Source organism: Coptis chinensis, chromosome 7 (assembly GCF_015680905.1).
Source record: "Coptis chinensis isolate HL-2020 chromosome 7, ASM1568090v1, whole genome shotgun sequence".
In the NCBI taxonomy this organism is placed as follows: Eukaryota; Viridiplantae; Streptophyta; class Magnoliopsida; order Ranunculales; family Ranunculaceae; genus Coptis; species Coptis chinensis.
Window position 1 is genome coordinate 29,381,889 of NC_141462.1, and position 16,230 is coordinate 29,398,118.

The 16,230-nt window shown below is 33.6% G+C and overlaps 1 long non-coding RNA gene across 1 annotated transcript; it reads left to right on the forward strand.

The window, feature by feature from the left end:
• Positions 1-10,650: 10,650 nt before the first annotated feature.
• LOC147487022 (uncharacterized) lies at positions 10,651-13,733 on the forward strand. The gene is made up of 2 exons (XR_015201485.1): positions 10,651-11,561; positions 13,314-13,733. It is a non-coding gene; the product is annotated as an uncharacterized LOC147487022 (long non-coding RNA).
• The last annotated feature ends 2,497 nt before the right edge of the window (positions 13,734-16,230 follow it).

Sequence of the window (16,230 nt, forward strand, 5' to 3'; positions counted from 1 at the left end):
ACTTCCGTTGATGGATGGTGAATCTTAGAGTTGGACCATGGAAGAACTTGATGAAGCTGGATAAAAACATGAAGGATCAATTTGCTTGAATTAAGTCTGTGAAGTATCTACATACAGAGGGGCTGGATCTCAACAAACAAAAAAATTACTAGTATTAATAGTATACAATTTACCCTAAAAAAAATTTTGTAGTGAGAATATAGTAGTAGCATACAGTAATTGAGTTGTGATGACTCCAGGACTCCATGAAAAGGTCCGACAATTGTGATCACTGACAAGGTCATACTTGACTTGAAGCAGGACTTGAGACCAATGTTCTTGACTTATTAAATTGGTCGTCCAGGAATTCTAACTTGATAAGTTGATATCGACGATGATCTGCAATCCATGTAAGCCATTTATCTAACATGGTATTATCCTACCAGACTCAACTGACTCTTGAAACTGAAACCATAAAAGGTTTTCCCAAAAGAGGTTATCCTAATAGAAATGCTCAACAAGAATATAATATTTCCCAGATCAAAAGGATGAGTTTTCCTTTTTGAGTTTTAATCAGTCGCTTATTGACAGTGTCTGTTATAACAAGTACTAAAATTCCCTCAGTGAACGATCCAAAATTTTTCTCCCTCATTTCTTCAACACTGCCAATAGTACAGACTACATAGTATTGAGTAGCACTGAGCTTTATTACAAGTGAGTAACTATTCTTACACAACCGTTTCACCCTGTGAAGATGGATCAAAGTACCATCTCTCGCACTCACACATGTTCTTGACGACTTCCCTCATCAGGGAAATGTCGGGAGAGGTTCCTCTGTTACCCAGTCACCAGAACATTAAAACATAAAGAAGCTACTCAGTAGCAGGAAACATGCTACCTTTTTCGCAAAAGGATTTCTATAAAACTAATGCATTTGAATTCTTTGATCTATTTTTCTATCCAGTACTTAAGACATACAACATCCTTAACTTTCTACATCATAAGGATCATGGAACCAACAGTAGTAATAATTAGCTAGCAGTTCAATTTCATGACTAAGTAGTTTTTAGTTAAACAAATAATGAAAGTTCTAAGTTAGTCATACTTATTCAAGAACTTGCAATCAAGAGATGTTTAAAATCATCCTATTTAGCATTCATTTGGACTGTAACCAGTTACAAAAAGTTTCCAAATCCCAAAACAAAATTATAGTAGCTATCAAACCAACACTTACACCCCCACAGATGTAGTAGTGAAGTATGGAGCAATTTCACAAATTAGTTTAGGCGAGACGAAAGACGGAACAAAGAAAATTAGGAGTAACCGAAAGCTCCAGAACCCAAAACTCGCCCTTTCTGGGCAATTAAGAGGAAAGATGATCTCTTGTCTTCGGCCCCCCTCTCACATTGGTGAATCTCACCTAAAACAATTATCTACATTAATCAAATCAAGTGAGCGTATGTGAACGTTCTTGAGTTGGGTTTTTTTTAGAGTGTGTAAAATGACTCTCGGCTGCTGTCTGTCTGTGCCCCCTATAGTTTCTCTCATCTTCCTCCTCTCACTCCGCCCTTCTCTTCATCTTCCTCTTCCTGTCATCTCCTACCCTTGCTACATTCACTTCCCCACTGCTATATGCAGTAATTCTAATAATATACTATGGGGTTAAGATTAGGAATGGGGAAAAAGGGAAAACACACACACTGGAAGTTTCGCTCCCTCTCTTGGTTTCTCTCTCGAAATTGGTGAGGGTTGTTATTTAGAAGTCGGAGAAGATAGAAGCGACCATGTTGTTGTCGCGAGATTTCAAATTACTTTGTAGGAATTGGTTTTGATTCTCAATTTAAGGTGAGTAGTCTATAAATTTTTATGGATTAACAATTGATTAGTTTATTTGGATCTACGAGATGAATATATATTAAGTTGCTCGAAGTCACACTAGTTAGTTATACTGCTCTCAAGGTTTTTTTTTGGGTAAATTCCTGATTCGACCATGATAATATCAATGTGTTCCCAATTCGAACATTGTCAGCAACTCAGTGTAAAACGTTGCTGACATTACCCCACTAGTTGCTGACAAAATGCACCGAGTAGCAATTTGTGGTCTAATTGAGAAGGAATTGACATTATCATGGTCTAATTGAGAAATTACCTTTTTTTTATAAAAGATATGGGTTCGTGGGTAAGCTTAGATTTTCAATGGTAACCCGTCTGAAAGTCAATGCATCTTGAACTGTTTATATGACTGATTTTTATTTGTTTTGAAATATCTATCTATTATAATAAAACACAACGGATAGACAAAGGGTGGTGGAGATCGCGTGGGGATCTGAATTAGATGTGCATGGGGATTTGCATAAACCTTTTCAATGGGTTGTATTAATTTATAACGGTTAATTAATTTATTATTTAATTTTCATACTAAAAGCATGCTTACTAATAAATAGTATGGTTTTAAAGAGTTGTATTAAATTTATAAAACACAACGAATAGACAAGGGTGGTGGAGATCGCGTGGGGATCTGAGTTAGATGTGCATGGGGATTTGCATAAACCTTTTCAATGGACCGTATTAATTTATAATGGTTAATTAATTTATTATTTAATTTTCATATTAAAAGCACGCTTACTAATAAATAGTATGGTTTATAGAGTTGTACTAAATTTTCTACATGCATGGTATTGCTTTATAATAATTCTAACGGTTGGGTTTCATGATCATGGAGAGTCTTAGGGATTAAGCTCACTTTTAAAGCTCAACTATTTAAAACAATAATTAATATGGGGGACACGTGTGCGGTTGGGATCGTTTTGAATGAATTAAATGTTATGGATTAAATGGTCTCTTTATTTTCACACTTAATGACTTGAGAGGTTTCATTTGAAACAATTACATTTTATTATTATTTTTATTATTATTATTATTATTATGAGGCATTTTTTTTCCTTAAATTCACAATTAAAATGAAAGAAACGTCTTTCACTTCCCACAACTCCTCTCTCCCAAATCATTTTTTTATTTTTATTATTATTATTATTATTATATCCCAAATCCCAATTTCACCATTAACAACATGGACCCCCCCCCCCTATTTGCTTAATGAAATTTGTAACAATTATGAATTACTCAATTTTTGAATACTTCATTTTTTTAGAAATTACAAGGAATACTCCATCTTCTTCCTGGTATGTCTTCCGCTTTTCATTTAGGGTTCTAAGAATATTCTATAGGTTACTTATCTCTTAAATACTCCATAACTCCATGAGAATACTCCCTCAATTGCTGCTGGATTTGCATCATTGCCAATTGGTTCAAAAGATTTAGGTTACCTGCACTGTTATAAACTCTCTTTCATTTCCATTACATTGAAAATCTTATACGATTAATAAGAAATTATGTGTGGTCAAACATTGAACTGAATTAGACGGTTGGTATTATAGTTTTCTAATACATTTTTTTTTCAAGAGGTTTTTTTGATGTTATGTTATTTAAATGGATGGTATTCCTGTGAAGAGTTCTTTCTTTGAATGATAAGAAAAAAGGTTTATTCTTTGCATTTGAGAATCCGACAATTTTCAGGAGTGTTATGGTATATATAGTTTTTCAATTTAATTTAATTTAATTAATTATTATTATTTTTTTGGTTATTCATAGTGGAATCTTACTTTTGGATCAAGTAGTTTCATATTCCATCAGATTTTTCTAGCATTATTATGTAAATTTAATATTGTTTCCCCCTTTTAATGGATTTTTGGTGGTCTTTGGTGCTGTCTAAGTTCGTCAGTGTTTGCCGCCTTCCAGTGGCATGGCACTGCCTTTGCTTGATAGCGTCATTTCATTTATATATTTAATAATTTTTGTTTTTGGGTTTTCTATCTTTTCACGGACAAAACCATGTTAGGGATTCTTTTCTATTTTTCTAGCATTATTATGTAGATTTAATATTGTTTCCCCATTTTAATGGATTTTTGGTGGTCTTTGCTGTTGTCCAAGTCCGTCAGTGTTTGCCGCATTCCAGTGGCATGGCACTGCCTTTGCGTGATAGCGTCATTTGATTTATATATTTAATAATTTTTGTTTTTGGGTTTTCTATCTTTTCACATACAAAACCATGTTAGAGATTCTTTTCTATTTTGACTATTGTTAGATAATTTCTTTCGTATGTATTCTATAATAACTATTGTTTCTTGCATCGAGATGATTGGTCGAGTATTGGGGTTCTTATAAATTTCAAGGTACAAAGTTATCAATTTAAGCATCAGGTTTCAAGTACGACTTTGAAACCCCTCATTTATCAATCATGAATATATTTTTTCTATTAATTCTTTATTTGAAATATCATATGAATGAGAACTTAGGCTATTATTGGAATATGGTTGTCCCTTTTGGATATTGGATGGTATATGTAAATCTCAAAATTTTGTTGGTTATTTCATCTTTAATTGTTTGTTATACACATTAAACAAATTTTGGTGTTATTAAGTGCCTTAAGTATGATCAAAATAGGGGATTGTAATATTTTTATTTACTATTTTGGGTTGTAATATAAGCATTGCATATATTATTGGCTTAACATGGCGAGCTGCAATATCTTATTGTCGATTATGGTTAGAGAATGTGTGGCTAAACTTTCAACAGGATATTGAAATTTTCAGTGGAACTTTTTAAAATGGTTGTTGTTGGAAATTCATGGAGAATGGCTATTATTGTCAATGTCAGTTTGAGTTCTAGTAAGGTTATAAACTTTTTGAGTCTAATAGACTGGCATAAAAGTATAAAACCTCTTTGAAAACCATTTCCTGATATGGCAATGACATCATCTAGCTTTTAACTTTAGAATGCCATCTCAGGCCTTGGTTGGGATATCACCAAATTGACGACATCAACTGAGCAATGATTGCGTTGCTAGGCTATGCTAAATCTCCCTCATTTCTCATTTTTTTTCCTTTATATATTCGGTGAAGAGTTTGCCAAGGATAGATTTGTTTACTACAAATGTGTGTCAGTATTAGACGCACCAATTTATATGAAATATAACACGAAGATTTCTTTTCAGGGAATAGTTTCTAATCAAATTGAATTTTGAGGCTTTCAACCTCACGAAGCATGTCTTAATGATTACAACCTTTGAATTCTAGCGGTGATAGATAATTAAACTCTATTAGTAGTAGAGTGTCTTCTTAGTTCAAACTATTTTTTTTCTTTGTGCTTTTGGTGTTTCGAACTTGTGGTATATGCAAGGTGCAATGTATCAAGGAAATTGCCTTTTGCAGTTTCATGTTTTCATTTATTCTTTAGAAGCCTATTAAGTCTTACCTAACTATCAAAATCCTTTTTTTTTTTTTTTTTTTTAATCTCTTATCATTCAGATTGAGATGTGATATTTGCTGACCGATTCAAAGTAGTATTTAATTACGTTCAAACACATGAAATGCATTGATCTTGGCATGAAAAGGTAGCTGATAATAAATATATTCATCTTGAGGTGGCTGCTAGTTGTAGCAAATGGGTTGCAAAGATCTTTGGCTTCAGGACCAACTTTATGAATGAACATGAAAGAAGAGGCACTAATACATTGTGAGGGGGATAACACAAACATGAAACATCTTTAGGTAGCTGCAATTATTTCTAGAATGGTATCACTTTCAAAATAAAGAAATCAGACGGTGCTAGAAGGCAAGAAACTGGAGGCAAGTTTTTTGCATAAATGATTATTTATTTATTTTTTTAAAAGGAGCAGAAAGGAATTCAAAAAAAGCAGGTGAATATATAAATTTTTTCTGGCTCTCAAAGGTTGTATGTTTAACATTGTAGTTGACACTATGACATTAAGAAGTGGGGGTTGCAGGACATGGTGTTGAAGTTAGGGTCAAGGAGATTAAATGGGAACTACCTGACCAATCAATGTAAACAGGGTCATCAAATGACAATCCTGGCGTAGCAGGTTTTGGAGTGATATATAGAGATTGTGACTGCCATACTTCAGGCACTATGTATGAATATTAGTATTAACATAAGCTCTGTTGTTGAGTGTTTGGTGATTTTGAAGTGCATCGAGGAGGGCGTCATCAAAGGGTTGAGGAGACTATGGGTGGAATAAGACTCTATGGTTGCTGTGAGGGCATATGGATCTTTGGAGCTACTGTAGCTAGTGAAGCCTAAATGGTTAAAGTATGAAGATGGTTAAAGTGTTGAAGATGGCTAGAATTCTCTTTTCTGCCAAGTACTTGGCCTAAAACAAACTTTACGGCTGCCACACTTGGCCAGCAAAATCATGAGATTACAGTTGGTAAACCCACTTGGCTTACTAGGTGGGAAGTGCCATATACAACATACTTGAAATTTGTAAAGCAATTAGAGAGTGTATACAACTCTCTAATTAAAACTTTGTAATTAATTTTTTGTACTTATTTAAAAACAATGCATAGTGTTTGTATTTTAAGTACTACTGGTGTAATTGTTTGAATAGTTTTTTTTTTTTTTTTTTTTTTTTTTTTTTTTTTTTTTTTTTTTTTATATATTATATATATATATATATTATAATAAGCTACATCTCTCCTCCTCACTCTTCATTTATGTATTCTTCACCATTTTTTCAGAAATTTTGATTCCTCAAACCAAACATAGCCTAAAGGAATTTGAATAAATTCATCTAGACTTTTTATTGTTTGATAATGACTTGAGATTTGCTACAGTATTTTCACGTTTCTTCCCATTTTATGAGCAGAGTTAATGGAATACAAGACTTGCAAATATATTCTGTGTCGAAGATTGTATAACATTTTGCTTCAGATTTTGTGATAGTGGTGCAACTGGTGGTTATTGGACAGTGCTTTAATTTGGGAATAAAATTAGTATATGAAATTAGAATGACAACGGAATCGTGTGTAAAATTAAACAGTGATACGGTCTGGAGTCTGGACTGATATTTGTCTCCTATATATTATTTAAAAGTTGTTCTTCTTTCTTGAGAGTAAACTTGCATGCTAAAGTATCTGGATAAAAATGTGCCAACCACAAGAGCTTAGAGTAATATAATTAAAAATTATTCAATTACAAAAGAAACTGCATACTAAAATTGATGTGTCTTACGAATATATATTTTTTCCATGAACACTAAACAAATGATATTGAGTGAATTTACTGAATTTACTGAATTATATTAACTTTCTTTTTCTGACCACAATGTGCATCAAGAAATGTAAAGACAACCGTGTAGAAGGCACGGGTTATACCTTGTCTTGAATAATACATATATCACAACTATAAATTTTATGTTATTGACATTAAGATACTTTGGTTTTCATGGGTGTTTATATGGTCGAGCAACTAAGGCATCAGCAAGGCTTTATTTGTTTGAAGTGTTTCATGTTAAAACTTTTGGATTTTGGGAAAAGTTGTTTGTAGTTATGACTTAAAATGCTTGTAGATTACAATTTTAACTAAATGATATTGTTTGGATTGTTAAGCATGGGATATCTGGTGGCGCCAAGGTTCTCTATTGGTATATGTGTCTTTATGGAAATATATTTATGGAAGTGGTCGGGTAAACAGTTAGTTAGTGATTGAATTGAAGTATATGTTAGAGTTTGGATTATTTTCATTAAGGGTTCGGTTATAACTATTGGTGATATGCATGATTTTCGCTTATGTTCATGCCTGACTTTGAGCTAATCTTGTGTGTTGCTCAAAGTTTATTTGGACCTTGTTAAAACATGAAAAATTGCTTGTATCCCCCTATAGTTTCATCTTCCTCCTCTCACTCTCTTTGTTCTCCACCCTTCTCTTCATCTCCCTCCATCTTCCTCTCCTCTCATCTCCTACCCTTGCTACGCTCACTTCCCCACTGCTATGCAGTAATTCTAGTATAATCATAAAGAATACATCTAAAATGGTATTGATCATTTGATAGACAATAAAAGTTCACTTACATGAAACAAGAAATGACTGTCAATCAGCATACCCTACATTTTTATGCTATGAATGTCAAACCGGTAGTCATCACTAAAATTCAAACGATGATTAGTGGATAGAGAGAACTTGTAGTCCTCGGTGTCACTGTTGCGACGTACTATTCTCCATATTGAAAAGCAATCCCATAGCTCATGTTGAATTAAAAACAGATATCCCTTCAAATTCAATAAATGTGCTTCTGAAGGAGACTTGAAGACACAAATGACAGAGGGAGGGATCTTGATAGTTCGAAAGTTCTCATCATGAATGTCAAGGGTGAGGATTCTCTCATAGCCATCGTGACTCTATCTGTCAATAATCCAGTGAAAAGCTACATCACAAAATGCTGGTTTTTCATTGATCCCAGCTACAACTTGGCCAGACAAAGGAAGGTCTCTCCATGACCCTTCACCCAACGTAATAATCTCACTCATTGTACAGTAGTCATCAGCAACACGAAATAGAAACCAAATTACAATTTTATACTTGCTGGTTTTGTCATTAAAACCAAAAGTATCAGAGATAAATGGTTTATGAGTTTATAAAGATAATTTTGGCAGTTGGACGGATTGTCTACTAATTAGGTTGTATAAGAATATTGGATCTACAGAAACTCTACTAGTAGTGACACATAATAAGCCATTACAAGAGCATAAAGTGAAGAAATGGTCACCTGGCATGTTTTCTATTGGAATCATAAATAGATATAGGTGGTGTGTGTGGGAGCGGTCGCACCCCCTGAGATTAGAAAAGCTCCACTACCACATAACTAATTGTCTAGAATAATCTTTAAACTATAAAGACTCGCACCCGCCTAAGTTTTTTAGCAAACTTCTACTACCGCACCCTCAAAATTTTCACAACTATAGTGAGAATATAATGAACAAAAAAAATAATATGAAAAAAAAAAACTAATAAAAAAATATTCCAATAAACCAACGTTTTTTTTTTACTGTTCTTTTTACCCTTACAAAATTATCATTTATCATTTATTTTGAGTCCAAAACCATTAAAGATGGACAAATGTGTTTTTGAATGTTTGATAGGTTAATGAGACTAAAACAAATAGCCAAAGGCCCAAAGCTCAACCGGTTAGTTTGTATAATTCTAATCACCCATAACAAACCCGTAAGCTCCCGTCCTTTCTTTTACTCTCAATTCTTAAACAAGCGTTAGACCTCAACCCAAAAAAAATAAAAAACAAAAAACAAACAAAAAACAAATTCAGAAAAGACTTGTATCGCAGCTTATTGCACACGTATCCTAATTATTTGTAAAATTTGTTATCATTATCAATAAAATTTTCACTTAAAAAAAACAAAAAACAAAACAAGGTAATTTTTCACTTTCAATGTTAATCTTTTATAGTTTTCTCCACATTATAGTATGATTATATAGACTTATAGCATTATAGGAAGTTAACAATTTGTTTAATTGTTGTTGACTTGTGGACTAGATTATGTAGATATATATAGACATAATAGTATCAATTAAATTTAAAAAATTTGCAATATATATATATATATATTTGCTTAGAATTTTGGCTCCGTCCCCGATTGGAATCTATTTACCTCACCATATACCACCATTTACCTCTGACTCCATCAAACAGGAACCTGTTATGGGCCCGTCCTCCGCTTCATCCAAATTAATCTGACTTTTACCTTCCAAAATGATCCGGGGAGGCAAGATTGAAGTTTTCCTCAAATGCATTTCACATAACTGAAGCTGCTTAATCATACTATTCCAATCTTTACACACACTCTTAGACCTAGGAACGTCTTCAACGGGGAGCCTCAATAAATATCCATACTCACATCAAATGGAAGAAAGTCAAATCTTGTCATCATCAACGATTTAGTTGTAATATTTATTTTGAACTGTAGATCTTGTTGGAGTGAGAGAGAGAGAGAGAGAGAGAGAGAGCGAGTTAGGGCTTTGTGGACCAATATCTCAATACCTTAAAAACCAAGATATATCGGTGGATATATATATATTTTTGTTGTTGACCGGTCAAAATTTTGTTTTGTATGTCCATATATTGGAAATATTATCGATTATATTGGGGATTATATTGGAAATATAGTTGATATATTAATAATCGATCAAAATTAGTCAAAGTCAACAATTTATATCGTATATATCGGTCGATATATATATCAATATATAAAAAATTGCGATATATATTGGCAAAAAAAAAGATTCAATATTTGGTGGAGATATATCGAATATTTACCTCTCGTGTGCCCCAAAAAATGAGATATGTCAGCGATATTTCGAAAATCTTAGCAATATTTTGGGCCTTGTTGTGGAGTGAGATATTCTTGACCCTTCATTATTTTCAAATTTTCACCACTGTATTGGGCCTCGGTTAAATTGGGCCTAAAGTACCCATTAAACTAATTGGGCCCTATATTTAGGACCATTAATACTAAGCGGTTGAGAATGCTCCGAGGACTTTTTTTTTTTTTTTTTCTCTGAGATGACCATCAGCTTTTATAATGACTAGCATTGAGCACATGTTACACATGTGGGCCAGAGACAAAACCAATATTAAAACTGAAAAAGACAAAAAAAAAATAAACAAAGCATGAAGAGACAAAAAGTGCGGACACCATGACAGCTTATCCAGCTGGCTCGGCAGTAAAGATTGGGGGCAGAAAAAAAAATAAAAAACAAACTCATGCTCAGTTTCAGTTTTGGGAAATGTTCGCATAAGATCCTTAATAACAAACAAAAAGATAAAAAAAAACTTTCGTCAAAACTCAAAACTCCACCCCGACTTTACCAAAAAAAAAAAAAAATACTACTCTATATATATACCTTGATAAATAAAAAAAATAAAAGGTTAAAATTTTAACAAAACAACCCTTTGTCAATTCATTCTCTCGCCTCTCTCAACAACAAAACAAAAATGGTTACTAGGCTCAAACCATTCTCTATTCGGTTCCTTAATTTCACTACCCTATTGCCAATATGTTATCATTCAGATGGTACCAATACACCATTAAATCACTTTCTTGATTGAAGAGACTGTTTGCAAAGTTATTTTTCCAAGTTTTACAACTTTTGAATTCAATTCTACTTATTTCCAACATGTAGAATTTATTTTTCTACTCTTCTTGATTCGTCAACTCCTTTGCTTTGTATTTAGAATTGTGTGGATTTCCTGTAAGTGGTTTCAATCATTGTTTAAAGCACTGAAGCAACCGTGTCTTTTACTGCGATACAAGACAAGATACCACACAATTGACCAAATCAGACAATATAGTTTGCAATCTCTCATGTTCTTTTTTTTTTAGAAAATAAAAATACTGTGCACAACAATTCGAAACTCTTATGATTTGCCTTTCAAATTAACAATAGGTATTTACCGTTTCTATAGAATAGTTACTACACATCTTCAATTTCATGGGTACTGTCTCTATTGTCTGGGAAGTGTCGTCTATTGCATCTCAAGTGTTTGAGAAAACGTTCAGATGGGTCTTTTCTCTTTCTTATTCCTACCATGATTTTGTTTGACTTAATAGAATGCAAGATGCATGAAGTTCTGCGCCCTTTTGTCAACTGTGATTGCATCCGCTTTAAGATACACAGACAGGATGGGTTTATAGAGTGGGCTTAATTCAGAGGTAATTCACTATCCATACTATGGTCTCTATTTTACTGAATGTTATTACGTTGCCATTTTCAAAGATAATACAAATGAACTCCGGTGTATACTTTCATACCGTGTTTGTGTTGTATCCCGTTTATTATATTTTTCGTTACCATTGCTATGGTTGTTTTTTGTTATTGCAATATATAATATTGTATTTCTTAATATAGAGCACGTAATTGTTGATGAAAAACTTGGCACATGCTCTTGACTGAAGTGAGAAATTAACTAATTGTTTCTTTTGTATGGTCTTTACCTATTTAAATTTATCCTACAGTTGTTGTTTTAAGGTTATGTTGAATGGTCACTTGAACTTTTACACAAACCAGTTTCGTTTGAAATTAGGAGGATATTTCATGACTACCTATGTTGGTCGTGGACAAGTAGACTAAGCGCCATATTTCAGGGATTCATATCCCCAAAAGACAATTTCACTGCCATCTTTGCTTTGGTCCTTAAGTAAGAAAACTGAATATGGCTTCATTGATGGAAGGAGAAGATTATTAGGGTCAAGGCTGGGATCCTAGAGAATGGAGGTGTAGTTTGGGTTGGCTGGAGCAACCTCATGTCAATCGGAATCAGGAACATTAAGCAAAAAAAAGAGTAGTCTAATAGTAATGACTACTAAAGTGTATATTAATATATGTGTCTAAAGTCTAAACCCGTTCATACTACGTTTTATACAGTGGCGGAGCCAGGAGTTTACCACAGGGTGAGCCGATTAGCACTACAATTTTCAGCACAACTCAATTAGAGCGCATTAATTTTTTTGCTTTTTTCTCTTTAGTGTAATATTTGTCAGTCTATTGCTTTCTTTTAAATGCAAACAAACAATTATTATTTTATTTTGTCAATTTTTCAAAATCAAAATCATTTATAGTTCAGGTAACGAATTTTTTTAATATGAAAGAATAGTCATAACTCAAACCTATTGTACTTCATGGGAGTAAACAAGATCATGAATTGCAAAGAATAGTTCATTAAGTTGTTTGTTTTGTTAATTAATAATTTCTATAATTAAGGTGTACTATCTAATTGTCTATACTCTATTTTTTTTTCTCTCATTTATGTTCTTCTTTTGTCAAGCCCCCATATGTTGAACAAACTTACCTAAGCACACCATCAAGTACCATATTCACTTGAAGTGTATGTGTGATAACCCATGTGCCGTGTTTTCAAATGCTAACTAATAAAGGACGAAATTACTTTTAGACCCTTAACATATCTAACTAGAGACACTCATTCTATTTTACATTTGATAGGCAAAATTGACAATATAAAGACTAATGGTATGCTCAAGCCCGCAAGGAAAGGGAAATTCTCTATTTTACCAAGACTAATCACTTTTTATACCAAAACTCAGGGTGAGCCAGGGCGTACCCTGGCCCCCTGGCTCCGCCACTGGTTTTATAAGTATAGTTTGTAGGCATTATCCTTACAAAAGCTTATATAGCATGTATTGTAGTTGATCATGGAGCATCAACAGTACCATGTATGCTCGATTATGTTGTTTAATTGAATAAAAAGGAAAAAGAATCTGTTGCGTCTGTATCTCAGTCATTTACAGTATGTGAAGGATAACTTAACCATGCATGGATACACTTATTTGCACATAATGCTTAGACGGTTTTGTTAGAAAACCTGTGTATGCGGGAAGGGGGTTCTAGTTTTCCATTTCTTGAAGTTATCTTTTCAACCTGGCAACTGAACTTTGAATATATTTCAGGGCACATGCTTCTCTGGAAGCCTTTATATGTTGCTATTGCGCAAAGGAAAGAAGATAGGCAAGCACAACTGCTTGCTCAGCGTGTTGCAGGATTGGCAGGGCCTGCTGTTATACTGGCTGGATATCCTCCTCTTTAGTACACAGCTCCTCCTGGTGTGGTTTCATAAATGACTCCCAGGCAGGGTCTTACTTATCAAACTTTGGGCATGAGCAAAGTTGGATTTTTGTTATATTATATTACTCTCTAGAAGAAATTTTTGTTATATTATATTACTCTATAGAAGAATTTTTTTAAAAATAGTTGAAGGTAGTGAACCGTCCCTCATGAGCATGTAGTAAATATATGGGTCGTAAATATCCATGTTACTCTATTTGGTAACTAGTGGTTGTTATGAGAATGAGCAAGACTGGATTTTTCTCTATTTATTATTTAGTAAACAATAGAATAATAAAATGTATGATTCTATTGTTTACTATCGTTGGTTGGTCTGCTGATAAGAGCATGGGGCTAGTGCTATGTTGCCAAAGGCGTCTGTAAAACGTAGTGAAGGCTGCCCTAGGCGTTTGTTGAGAAACCTTATTGCTGATAACTTCATCAACAATATATTATATATATATATATATATATAGAATATTAAATATTGGTGTGGCGGAAAAACTTTGTCTCTAATATAATGATATATTTCATTATGATCCCCATTTTGATTGGTAATCATTTGAGTGTGTTTGTTTGCCAGGGAATCGGACTTGAGAAGCGGAATTAAATAGAATCATTAGTGGACCACCCATTTTTGGTGTGTTTGGGAGGCCTGGAATCCAATAGAATTGAATTCTAAACAGACTCCAACTCTTTTCATCAAGTCTTAGAAAGACCCCTATTAATCTGACAGAATGGTGGATTATGGAATCAGACTCTTCTTTCTAATCCACTCGCAAATCTTGTACTCAAAATTTGATCTCTCAAACGCCAAAAATATTTCACTCACCCGCCAAAAATCTACCACTCCCCAAATATCCAAATATCTCGGGGGCCGGGTCACACTATATATCTTCTCCAACTCTCGCTTAAACTCTCACATATTTTTGTTCATTCTCAGCAGCCATATATATATTTTTTTATGGTATGTATTCATCTCTCTTCTTTTACTATTTTGTTTATTTCGGTTTCTACTGTCTCATTCTCATTCTTATGTATGTGTGCAATGAGATTTTTATAATTAATTTTTGGCGTCATAGTTATGTATATTTGAGATATTTGATGGTCATTTTTTGGCCAAATGTTACTGTTTCGTTTACAAACGCACGTATTTTTCATCTTGTAAGCACTGTTGGTAAAAAAAGATTTGATTTTCACTTCATACAAATTATGCTTAGTTATGTTTGTATGCCCTTACTGTTGTTTGTGTGGTTTTTTCGACAACACCACTTCTAAACGCATAGTTTCTACGTGCTGGTGTTGTTTTAGACATTGTTACATGTCCATTGTTAATGTTGTTTTCTACTTTGTTTAGGCTTCAAATTTAAATTTTTTGTTTTCAATTCGTTTAAACTAATTGATAGTGTAGGAATATGGATAATGAGTTCGAGGTTGCAGCTTATGCGTGCATAATTGCTGTGTATTTTATTTGTGAGAGGGCACTCACATATTTAGATGTAGATAGAGTACCATCTATAAATTGCGATGTGGACAGAAATCGATATCTTGAGAGGTTATACACAACATGTTGTGAATGAATACAATTGCTTTTCATAGATTGTGTGAACGACTAGTCTTGAAGGGTTGAGTCCTAGTAGGTGGGTTGGAGTTAAAGAACAAGTGGCAATGTTCCTTTTCGTTCTTGGCCATGACACCAAAATAAGGTAGGGCACTTTTGATGTTATAAGATCATCGGAAACGTATCATCGACATTTTCATAATGTCTTGCGAGCTGTTTTTGGGAAAGAAGTAGTGAGGCCTGCTCGTGCAAATTATTCTCCAAATATAGGTAGTAGAACACAACCTTGGGCCATGAGATACTTTCAAGTAGATCTGCAGAAACAAATATAATGTCTTCTTCTCTATGGTCCAGTTTATTTTGGATATTTAATCTAGAGCTCTTCTTTGTAGAATTGTGTTGGTGCTATTGATGGCACACATATACCAGCTTTAGTATCCATAGAAGAGCAAGATGCTTATCAACAGAAAGGGTGACATTAGCCATAATGTTCTTATGGCTTGCTCGTTCGATATGAAGATCACATATGTGTTAGCCGGGTGGGAAGGATCCGCTCATGACAAGAGGGTCATTGAGGCACTGTCCACGCATTCAAGTGACAAGTTAACAGTTCAGAGGGTAAAATGAGTTCAAATCAGTTTTATTTTTAATTATTAGTTTGATTTAAAAAAATAAAAACGCATCTAATGTGTTAATACATTCGTGGTTGTAGGCAAATATTACTTAGGTGATGCCGGTTTTCCACATGTTAAAAGCTTCTTGATTCCTTATCATGGAACAAGATATCATTTGTCCAAACACACATGTGTACCGGCAACATATAAAGAACTATATAACTACCGACACTTATCGTTGCGTAATGTGATTGAAAGGACGTTTGGACTTTTAAAAAAGTGTTTTGCTTACTTGAGGCATGCCCCTTTTTATAGCGTGGATACACAAATCAAATTGATACTAGCTTGTTCTATTTTTCATAATATCATTCGAGATGAAGATCCAGGTGATGTTAGCACTTAAGGACAGGACATTACAACAATGAGATCTTGTGATGAGTGGACTGGGTTTAGAGAAAATCTTGCTCAAACTATGTGGAATGACTATGATTATCGTCATCCTTGAGCAAATGTTTAGTTTTGGACTATTTTTTTTCTTTGTTGCATGTTTCAATTATGTAGAACATTATGATTTGATTTATCTTGGGA